This window comes from Pituophis catenifer, unplaced genomic scaffold (assembly GCF_029215685.1).
Source record: "Pituophis catenifer annectens isolate HBS135680 unplaced genomic scaffold, rPitCat1.0.hap2 SCAF_2, whole genome shotgun sequence".
Classification (NCBI taxonomy): Eukaryota; Metazoa; Chordata; class Lepidosauria; order Squamata; family Colubridae; genus Pituophis; species Pituophis catenifer.
The window spans coordinates 143,936,571-143,948,922 of record NW_027256882.1 but is presented as its reverse complement, the minus strand read 5'-3'; positions in this window follow the sequence as shown (position 1 = coordinate 143,948,922).

The window sequence follows — 12,352 nt, the reverse complement described above, 5'->3', positions numbered from 1 at the left end:
GTTCAGCCATTTTGCAGGCAATCTGAGGTGGTTTCCTAGCTTCTTTTCTTTATCTTTGGCATCCCATTTTCCAGGATTTTTGTATTCATAAATTATGATGCTACTTTGTCCAGTCTACCTGGCTGGAGTTTAGTTTAGTTTAGTTTATTTGATTTGTATACCGCCCTACTCCCGAAGGACTCAGGGCGGTGAACAGCCAAACAATAAAATACATAAATATAAAAATTTAAAAACCAGATAAAATCAAATTAAATCATTTTGGCCCAGACAAATTAAAACACCCCAATAATTTAAAAACAGATTTAAAATTTACATATTAAAAGAAGGAGGAGATTAGGCCAAGCCTGCTTGATGGAATAAAAAAGTCTTCACAGCGCGGCAGAAGGTGCGCAGATCCGGGATCCTCCGTATCTCTGGGGGGAGCTCATTCCAGATGGTAGGTGCCCCCACAGAGAAGGCTCTCCCCCTAGGGGTCGCCAGCCGACACTGTTTGGCTGACGGCACCCGGAGGAGTCCCTCTCTATGAAAGCGTACTGGCCAGTGGGAGGCTATTGGTGGTAGTAGGCGGTCCCGTAGATAACCAGGTCCTAAGCCATGGAGCGCTTTAAAGGTGGTAACCAAAACCTTGAAGCGCACCCGGAAGACCACCGGGAGCCAGTGCAGCTCGCACAGGAGAGGTGTCACATGGGAGCACCATGTCACTCCCATTACCACCCGCGCAGCCGCACTCTGCGCCAGTTGGAGCCTCCAGGTGCTCCTCAAAGGGAGCCCCATGTAGAGAGCATTACAATAGTCCAGGCGGGAGGTGACGAGGGCATGAGTGACCGTGCGTAACGAGTCCCGATCCAGAAAGGGACACAACTGGCGAATCAGGCGAACCTGATAAAAAATCCTCCTGGTCACGGCCGTCAAGTGCTCTTCTAAAGACAGCCGTGAATCCAGGAGGATGCCCAAGTTGCGAGCCCTCTCCGTGGGGGCCAGTGATTCACCCCAATAGTCAGTGATGGTGTCAACTGACTATATCGGGACGTCAGAAACCACAGCCACTCGGTCTTGGATGGGTTGAGCCTGAGCCTGTTCCTCCCCATCCAGATCCGTACGGCCTCCAGGCACCGGGACATCACTTCAAGGGCATCGTTGGGGTGATCCGGGGTGGAGTTGTACAGCTGGGTGTCGTCAGCGTACTGATGGTACTCCACCCCGAAACCACGGATGATCTCGCCCAGCGGCTTCACATAAATGTTGAACAGGAGAGGCGAGAGGACCGACCCTTGCAGCACCCCACATATGAGGGGCCTCGGGGTCGACCTCTGTCCCCCTGTCAACACAGACTGCGACCGGTCAGAGAGGAAGGAGGAGAACCACCGCAACACAGTGCCTCCCACCCCTAACTCTTCCAACCAGTGCAGCATGATACCATGGTCGATGGTATCAAAAGCCGCTGAGAGATCTAACAGGACCAGGACAGAGGAGCACCCCCTGTCCCGAGCCCTCCAGAGATCATCAACCAACGCGACCAATGCCGTTTCCGTGCTGTATCTGGGCCTGAAGCCCGACTGGAACGGATCCAGATACGTCGTTTCATCCAGGTGCTGGGGGAGCTGTTGCGCGACCACACTCTCAACAACCTTCACCAAAAAACAAAGGTTGGAGACCGGACGATAATTTACCAACATTGCCGGGTCCAGGGAAGGCTTCTTGAGGAGAGGCCTCACCACCGCCTCTTTCAAGGCGGCAGGAAAGACACCCTCACCCAACGAAGCATTTATAATCCCCTGGAACCAGCCTCATGTCACCTCCCGAGAAGCCAGCACTAACCAGGAGGGACACGGGTCCAATAAACAAGTGGTCGCGTTCAGTCTACCCAGAATCCTGTCCACGTCCTCAGGGATCACAGGATCAAACTCATCCCAGATAACATTCTCAAGACCTGCCCCAGTCCCTCCCCCTGAGACTACCCAGTCAGAGTCCAGATCTTCCCGAATCTGAATGATTTTGTCATACAGATATTGAACAAAATCCTCGGCCCTACCCTCCAAGGGGTCCTCCCGTGCTTCCTGGTGGAGCAGAGAGCAGGTCACCCTAAACAGGGCGGCCGGGCGATTATCTGATGATGCAATAAGAGCAGCAAAATAGCTACATTTCGCTGCTTTTATCGCCACTAGGTAATTCCTAATATGAGATCTTACCAGTGTCCGGTCAGATTCAGAACGGCTGGCCCTCCAACTACTCTCTAGGCATCTTTTCCGGCGCTTCAACTCCCTCAGCTCCTCAGTGAACCAAGGAGCTAAATGAGATCGGCGCCGGGTCAGAGGCCACAAAGGCACGACCCGGTCCAGAGCTTCAGCGGCCGCCCTATCCCAGGCGGCCACTAGGTCTCCAGTCGAGGCGTGTGCCAGAGCCTCAGGGAATGGCCCAAGCTCCATCTGGAACCTATCAGGTTCAATCAGGCGCCTGGGGCGGAACCATCTTACCGGCTCCACCTCCCTGTGGCAGGGTGCAGCGGTTCGAAGGTCGAGACGAAGGAGAGAGTGATCAGACCATGACAAGGGCTCGGTGACTATATCCCCTATCTCTAGATCACTCAACCACTGTCCAGAGACAAAAACCAGATCCAGCGTGTTTCCCCCCGTGTGGGTAGAGCCATGAATTAATTGGGTCAGGTCCATAGCTGTCATGGAAGCCATGAACTCCCGAGCCACCTCAGACGCCTCGCCCACAGATGGTAGGTTGAAATCCCCCATGACCATAAGCCTGGGGGTATCAACCGCCACCGCGGCGATGACGTTAAGTAGCTTGGGCAGGGCTGCTGCCATGTGGCAGGGAGCCAGGTACGTGATCAGCAAACCCATCTGAACCCCGTGGCCCCATTTCACAAGGAGGGATTCACAGCCGGTCGTCTGAGGGACAGTGGCCTCCCTCGGTTTCAGACCTTCCTTAATGATAACTGCTACCCCCCGCCCCTCCCTTGTGACCTCGGCTGATGGAAGGCAAGGAAACCTGGAGGGCACATTTCAATGAGGGGAACCCCCCCCTCCTGGCCAACCAGGTCTCCGTAACACCTGCCAGGTCCGCACCCCCCTCCTGAATAAGATGGGAAAGTGTCAGTCTGGTAGATTTTTCAGAGTAATATTTCTTCCCATTTCCAATATGCTATACCCGTAGCAACAAGAGATTCTCTGTGGAATCCCTTCCAGTAAGTTGACTGTATTATGCTTATTCCCAGCAATAAAAAGCAAGGGATGGAAACAGGGGAGGGTTTCAAAACCCATCGCTACCGGTTCGCTTGTGGGTGCATACGTGAGTGGGCAGAGCCTCCAGCTACCACCGCTACCAGTTCACCCAATCTTGGGTGAACCGGTAGCAACCCACCACTGGATAGAAAGTAATCAAGGAAAGATCCATCCTACAACTAAGGAGAAATTTCCTGGCAATTAGAATGATGAATCAGTGGAATGGCTTGTCTCCAGAAGTTGTGAGTGCTCCATCACTGGAGGTTTTTAAGAAAAAATTGGACAACTATCTGTCTATAATGGTATAGGGTGTCCTGCTTGAGCGGGGGTTGGACTAGAAGACCTCCAAGGTGCCTTCCAACTCCATTATTCTGTTATTGTTCTGCCAACCATACCAGGGTGTTATAATCTGATTAAATACAGTATTTCTGAAAGCTGTAAGGATAAGGATAAGGATAATTTTATTTCTATACCGCCCCTCTCCCGAAGGACTCGGGGCGGTGTACAGCCAGGTAAAAACACAATACAAATATCACAATTTAAATTTAAAAAAATATTAAAAGTATTACATTTAAGGCCAAAATTAAGTAAAAAACCCAAAAATTTAAGAATTCTGAATTTAAAACTCAATTATGAGTTTTAAATTCAAATTTAAATTTAAATTTTAAATGTAGCAAAGATCACCTAAGAAATTAAGGGTAGCTGGTCAGTGGCTTATGTGACAAATAACAAAAGCCAGTGCGGAGGTTGGATGGGCCAAACTATAGATTTCCTAACCTAATTATACAGCTTCCAGAAAGCATGGGTTTTTTTCCTCCTTATCCCTTAATTTGAGAAAGCAAGCCCAATGGCATCTACAACTAGCCACAATGGAGAAAAATTAACATGCATAAACAGGTAGTTCTTGACTTGCAACCATTCATTTAGTGACCTTTCAAAGTTACAACAGCACTGAAAATGACATATGACCATGTTCCACACTTATGACTGTTGCAGCATCCCCATGATCACATGATCAAAATTCAGATGCTTGGCAACTGGCTCATATTTATGAAGGCTGCAGTGTTCTAGGGTCATATGATCCCCTATTGCGACCTTCTGACAAGTAAAGTCAATGGGGAAGCCAGATTCATTTAACAACTGTCTTACTAACTGAATACCTGGAGTGATTCAGTTAACAACTGTGGCAAGAATGGTCATAAAATGGGACAAAACTCATTTAACAACAGTCTTGCTTGGCAATGGAAATTTGGGACTTAATTCTGGTCATAAGTTGAGGACTTATGGCACAAAATCCGTCCTTAGGAATTTGCCTCCCAAAAGCAAATACACAAATTAGGAAATTTGCATTGTGACAGATATTTCATTACTTGCCTTCCCTTGAGGATGCCATACCTCTGTCTATTCATCCATCCTCCTCCTCCTCCTCCTCCTCCTCCTCCTCCTCCTCCTCCTCCTCCTCCTCCTCCTCCTCCATCCCTCCCTCCCTCCCTCCCTCTCTCTTTCCCTCCCTCCCTCCCTCCCTCCCTCCCTCCCTCCCTCCCTCTCTCTCTCATTCCTCATTCCTACACATGTCACAGAAATAAAAGTGATAGGCATTTGAATGTACAGTTGCAGATACCATCTTAATTTTTGAGCCACTCTGCTTTAGACTTTGAAAATAGGTAGCGTATTATCATGTATGTACCTGAATTTGCAAGCTAAATGTTGGAGATGTGAATGTGATGAGGCAATTTATTATCAAATATGGTGGACTTGTAAGAAAATCAAGGCATTTTGGATAAAAATTTGGTGGGTGATGCAGAACATTCTGAAAAAAAGGTTGAAATTTACTCCTCAATTGTTTTTATTGGGAATAACGACAGATTGTACAGTATTAGAGGCTAAACTGATCTTGAACTTAATATCAGTAGCTAGGCTGTTGGTAGCGCAATACTGGAAGAAGGACTCTTTGTCTGCTATTGAAGAATGGACATTGAAAGTAGCGAACTTAGCGGAAATGGTGAAAATTTCAGCATATCTTCAGCATACACAAGAAAGATACATATCGGAATGGAGAAGATGGATTGATTATATTCAAAATAAGAATCAGACAAGAAAATATCAAATAGCTTATGAATGAATGTTAAACTTTATTTTAGAAGTATTATGTTATCCATAGTGGAGTTAAGGTTTCAGGGGAGGATTAGGTAGTTTAAGAATAGTTAGGCTAATTTAGTTTATGATTGTTAATTGAAATACCCTGTATTTTGCTCTGAGAAGTCTTATGGGAAGGGGGGAGAAGGGTGGGGGGAATATTGAGGGGGAAGAAATTTTCTTTGTAAAACTTTTCAATATTTTAAAAAAAAGAAAATAGGTAGTGTACAAGTAAAAGGAGGGAAATTAATAACAATAAAAAGTACTGATGAGTTCCAACTGCACAATTCAGTTGGAGTCTTTTAAATTTTCCAGGACAAGGCCAAATTATCATATGTTGTAAGAAATATTGTGGAAAGGGATTAAACCAAATGGGTTTCTTAAAATGAAGCAAGACCTCTGTAGGCTTTTCTTACAATGCAAAATAGAGATATAATAACATTAAATGCATTTCTTTCCCAGCTGGTGTGAACATTAAATTATTCTCTTGAGTAAACACAACATTGGGGGCAAGTCATCAATAATTCCTCTTCAAATTATTCTACCTTCTCATAATAGGCACTGCAAATTGAAAGAAAAAGTTTAAAATAATGAAAAACAAAATGATTTGCTGCCATCTTGTGGTAAAATGACAATTTATTTTGGTCTACCTTCTGCATGTTGGGCTTTAAAGAAGCAGGAGAGGAAAAGTATTAATGCCTTTAAGCTCTGATGTTTGAGAAAACTCCTGAGAATGTTGTACACAGTCAAGAATACAAACTAATGGATCATCGAACAAAGCAACCCAGAGTTCTCCCGCAAAGCACGAATGACCAAGCTCACATTATCTTGCTTTAGACAGGTAATTTCAGCTTCAGCTTCAACCACAACTATACACGAGCAAATAATAGATACAAACTCAAGGTACACCGCTCCAAACTTGATTGCAGAAAATATGACTTCAGTAACAGAGTGGTCAATGCCTGGAATGCACTACCTGACTCTGTAGTTTCTTCCCCAAACCCCAAAAACTTTAACCTTAAACTGTCTACTGTTGACCTCACCCCAGTGGTGGGTTCCTCTCGGTTCGGCCCGGTTCTGCCGAGCCGGTAGCGGTGACGATATGACATCACCAAACCGGTTCTGTCCCCCCCTGCCTCCCCCCTCCTGCGTTATTCTTACCTTTTATTTGGCCCCACCCCCAATCTATTGCTGCCTCCTGAGTCCCAGCTGATCGGCTAGAAGGAAAAAAACTGTTTAAATTCTTGCCGCGGGGCTTCAAAGGGCTCCCCTACAGCTGATTAGTGTTAAAAGGCAGTATGCTGGTAGAACAGTGCCTCCAAAAACAAATGAGTAGACTGGTAAAGCTCTGCAAGCAGTTAAAAGCCTGGTAGACCAGTACCTCTGCTAAATCCTAAAGAATTGTCACATGACCATCAAGCCATGCCCACAAAATAAGCCACGCCCACAGAACCGGTAGTAAAAAAAAATTAGAACCCACCCCTGCCTCACCCCATTCCTAAGAGGTCTGTAAGGGGCATGCATAAGTGCATCAACACGCCTACCGTCCCTATCATAATATTCCTTTTTACTTATCTTTTCATGTATTCAAATTATGTTTATACTTTTACCTGTTATCTTATATATGCTTGACAAATAAATTTATGATTATGATTATGATTAATTTGGGAGGAGTGGCATGGTGGTCTAGCAGTGAAGACACACTCTTCACATTCAGGAAGTTAAGAGTTCAATCCTAGGCAGCCACAGATGTTTCTCTTGCAGGGTACAAAGAGAAAATATCTACTGTGAACTCCATATAGGCATCAGGAAAGGCATCCAGCCAGTAAACGCTCAGCTCCATTCAGTCGCCCTGACTCCACCCCGATGAAAGGGATTACAGGTTCATTAAAACAACAACAACAACAACAAATTGGGAAAAATGGAAGGAAGGAGAAGGTAAAGATGACCAGCAGCAAGGGGAGTGCACTCAGTTACAGTAGCAACAAGTCAGTCAATGGAAAAGTTGTAAGAACATTTTAGGGATAGATTATCATGGGCAAAATCTATGTGATCACTACCAGTTGAAAATGATTTGATGGCACATAATCTATCAATTAATCAACCTTTTGTATGATAGAATTCTAACAAAAAAAAAGTCATTATAGTTTTCTCTTACTGCATTTGATGATAAGTAACCACCAATTAAAAAACAGCTAAAAGGAGAGAGAGAGAGAGAGCAAAAAAGAAAGCATCCAACAGTTCCTACATCAACTAAGTAAAATCGCACAAGATTTTACTGACATAACTGACTCTGTAAAGTGACTCATATTACAAGTATCTCCACAAATATTTGCTCTCTGACCTGGATGAAGAGTGAGCGAGGAATGCTAGCACCAATGAGATATAAAACTCAGTTGGGTAGATGTGACCGGCAAGAGACAGTCCCTCAGATAACCTGATCCCAAGCCATGAAGGGCTTTAAAGGTGACAACCAGCACCTCGAATATAGATGGATGTAGATATATAGATATACAGTACATGATATACATAGAGAATCTTTTTTCATTTAAAACAAATGAACACTTTGCAAACCAAATGTATTTAGTAGATTAATAGAAGCAGTTTTCATTTTATTCCAATTCTTCTTCTTTACTTCCTCTTTTACCACTTCGGGTGTCAAAGGAGATACAGTAGAACCTCTGGTCACGAACACTTCGGACCATGACCAAATAGGTTCTGACCAAAAAATTCACAATTCCCCCCCCCCCCCCCCCCCCGAGGCTGATTTCTCATTCCGCGCCATTTTTTTTTTTGTAAGTGCCGAATTTCCAAAATTAGGTTCAGGTTACAACCAAATCGGGTTGCAACCAAAGTTATGGAATGAATTATGGTCACGACCAGAGGTTCTTCTGTACAAAGTTTTGGTTCTTAAACTTTCAACTCTTTTATGCAAAACAAATATGGTCCTTTGGTACCATAACCATACGGGACATTGAGGTTTTTGCCAAGTTCTTCATAGTATTTTTTCACCATACACACTAGGACTGGGATCAGAATTGTTCATGGGACAGGCTACAAACTGGTTTTATATTTTAAAATTTCTGATTAAAGATTAGGCATCTGGCCTAGTGACATTACTGATTGACAACAAATTTAACTCAACTTGAAAAGTTACTGATAGTTCAATTTGTGTCTTGTTTTGTTTTGTTTTTTTGTTTTTTTGCATCAGGCTAGGATAAATGCTTTAAAAAAAATCTCCTAAACAATGTGCCAACAGAGAGACAGATGGCAAATTTCCAATTGTTCATAGGAAGGATTCTAACAATGGCTTTCTGTACCTCTCCCAAATTTCAGTAACAATGCAATGTTGAACTTTTATTTGGTCTGACTAAATGCTTTATCATTAGACTTGCTAATAGGTTAGATATCAAAATATCCTATTTGACCACTGTAAATATCTCTGGGATAGGAGAATTCAAAGTAGTCCATGCCTTTTAATGCTGCCTGTTTTACTATTGCTGAAAGAACTGGTCACCATGCAGATGACACAAAAATTTTGTGGTAAGGCTAATGCACTAATGCTAATGCACTAAGACCAGGTTTAAAGTCTATCTTCAGGTATGCAAGCTCACTGGGTCACTTGGGGCAGGATCCTGTCTTTCAGCTCAACCTACCTCACAGGATTGGTTTTGCAGAGAAAACTGGAGAAGAAATTTAGGCTGCTTTTGCTCCTGGAGAAAAGGTAAATATAAATCTGAAAAAGAGATGCAGTAGATGAAAATAGATGAAAAATTTACGTTATTATTAGCTTTTGGGTAATACACATTTCAGGAAAAGCAAGCTTCAAAAAATTTGCCTTTTAAATCTATGTACATTAAAAATGGAGGAAAATGTTGCCCCAATGTCATATTAATTGAAAATGAAAATCCCTTAATTGTGGAGCGTTTTAAGGATAGACAGGAGAGTGATGTTCCATAAATAATGAGTAGAATTTCCATTCCTTTTGGAAAAGAAGCTTATATCCACAAGAGGGTGCTCCAATCACACCAATGCAAATTCATTGCAAGGTTTATTCACATTTTCCTAAGAGGAAACTTCATTGAACTCAACAAGGGTTACTTCTGAGTAATGTAGATAGGACTGCAGCATTAGAATTCTGTCTTATTGTTCATTGACTCATTTCTCAAAACAAATAGAAACAACAATTTACCCATTTTTTTAATTGAATGTATTACAGGACTTCTTTACCAAACAATTCTTTACACCTTTCAAACTACAACTAAGAGTATTAACACAGTATATACATACTGTATATAGTTATCATCATTGTCATCATCATCATCATCATCATCATCATCATCATCATCATCATCCTTTCAACTATTGTCTATCCACTGGAGGACGAAGGCTTCTTCCGCATGTTTCCAACTAATATGGTTCTGAACTTTCTTTTGCCAATTGGGCCCGTAATACTTGCTGATGTCATCGATCCATCTTGTTTTAGGTCTCTTTCATGGATGCTTTTTTTCAAGCGGGATCCAATCTATGACTGCCTTGGTTCACCTGCCATTGGTCCTTCTATGTGATAGCCCATTTCCATTTTGATTCTTTTATTTTCTTGATGATATTGTATTTTTTTTGTTTGCTCTCTAATCCATATACATATACATATACATATACATATACATATACATATACATATACATATACATATACATATACATATACATATACATATACCAGGATAGATAGATAGATAGATAGATAGATAGATAGATAGATAGATAGATAGATAGATAGATACTATCCATACATACATACATACATACATACATACATACATACATACATGCACTGGTATATCTGTCTGTCTGTCTGTCTGTTTATAGTCTTTACATTTCTTATGTTGGAATATAGTATCTTAATTAATTACAGCTAGTCCTCAATGTATAACTACTCACTTAGTGACCGTTCAAAGTTACAACGGTTCTGAAAAACGGGACATGACCATTTTTTATATGTACAACCATTGCAGCATCCCCACGGTCACCTAATCAAAATTTGGGAACTTGGCAACTGGCATATATTTATTATGGTTTCCAGGGCCTCGGGCAGAGGTGAAATCCAGCAAGTTCAGGTAGCGGAAATTTTGAGCAGTTTGGAGAACTAGCAAATAGCACCTTTGGCTGGACCCAGAATGGAGTGAGAATGGAGAGTTTGCAATATCCTCACCCCCCCAGGAGTGGGGAGGGAATGGAGATTTTGCAGTAGCCTTCCCCTGGAGTGGGGTGGGAATGGAGATTTTGCAATATCCTCCCCCCAGGAGTGGGGAGGGAATGGAGATTTTGCAGTAGCCTTCCCCTGCCATGCCCACCAAACCACACCACGCCCACCAAGCCACAGCCAGAGAACCAGTAGTAAAAAAATTTGAATTTCACCACTGGCCTCGGGGTCATGTCATCCACCTTTGAACTTCTGAGCAGCAAAGTCAATGGGGAAGCCAGATTCACTTAATAACTGTGTTACTAACTTAACAACTGCAGTTATTCACTTAACAACTGTGGCAATAAAGATCATAACATGGGGCAAAACTCACTTAAGAACTCTCTTAATTAGCAACAGAAATTTTGGGATCAATTGTGATCATAGGTCAAGGATTACTGTACAGTCATTTTCAATTCCTTATTCAACCATAAAACCACCTGCTAAGGCTTGTAACTATTGTTCCTGTTTTAAAGATAGCAAATTCTGATCTGGATATGGCAAACTCCCTGAGAATCTTTGCTTAAATTTTGAATTACAGGTAGTCCTTGCTTAATGACTTTCATGCTTGGAAATGTTAGGAAGGTGCTGAAAAAGTAACCTTACGACCAGTTCTCATACTTATGACCATCGCACCATCATTGGTCCCATCATCGGTCCCATGATCAACATTTGGGCACCTTGCAACTGACAGGTGTTTATGCCCGTTGTAGCTTTGTGATCAGAATTTGCACACTTCACAACTAGCTTCCAACAAGCTGAGTCAATGCAGAAGCTGGCAATAAAATCACAAGCTGCGGTCACATGATGTCTCATTTTACAACTGCAGTGGAAATGAAGTCATAAATCCATTTGACACATGTGATGTGTCACTTAGCAATGGATTTGCTGGTTCCAATTGTGGTCATTAAGCAAGGACTTTCTGTACTGCATGCTTATCTGAGACATTTCTATGCCATCTTTCTGAAAAGGAATCTTTCCAAGATCATTTTAGATGGAACAAAAATCTTCGTTAAGTTAGAGCACTTAAGGTGTCAGGGTGTCAAACTCGGTCACATCACGGGCCGTATCATGACGTATCACGATGTTTTTGCCTTTAAAGAGTCGGGGTGGGTGACATGACATATCTGGCCCACAGGCCACCAGTTTGACAGGCCTGACTTAGAGGATCTGAAGGCTACTTAGATAAGTCCACACATATCTACAGATTTCTAGTTTCATTGTTTTCTTTGGACTACAATATAATTGGAACACTGTATTGGACAAAAAATTCACCAGTATCAATGAAGAATAGTTTTTACCTATTATCTATTTTGATCTTAGATCCATTCAGGAAGCAACGCATCTGTTACTTATTCTAGTTATATGTTCTTATTCTCTAAGCCAAGATTTATAAATGCCCCCCCCCCACCCCATCATCATACAAGCAGGAATGTTCCAATCTGCTGCTTTCCTGGCCAAGTCCAGAGAAAGGAGTGACAAACCATCACAACCCTAACGATAGCAGGAGATCAAATGCGTGCAACAGAACGCCCATCCCTGCTTGGCAACATAAGCAAAAAATAAAAAAAAAATAATAAAATCCCCTTCAGCTCTGGGCCCCCTTTTCCCCCTGCTCCTTGCCTTCCTCCCTGTTGAAGGAATGGCTGGCACACGGAGTTAGCACATCTCGCCAACCATGCGTATCGAAGTCCTCTACATCTTTGGCTGTCGCAGCCAGGGTGGTCGTGGCTGCATGT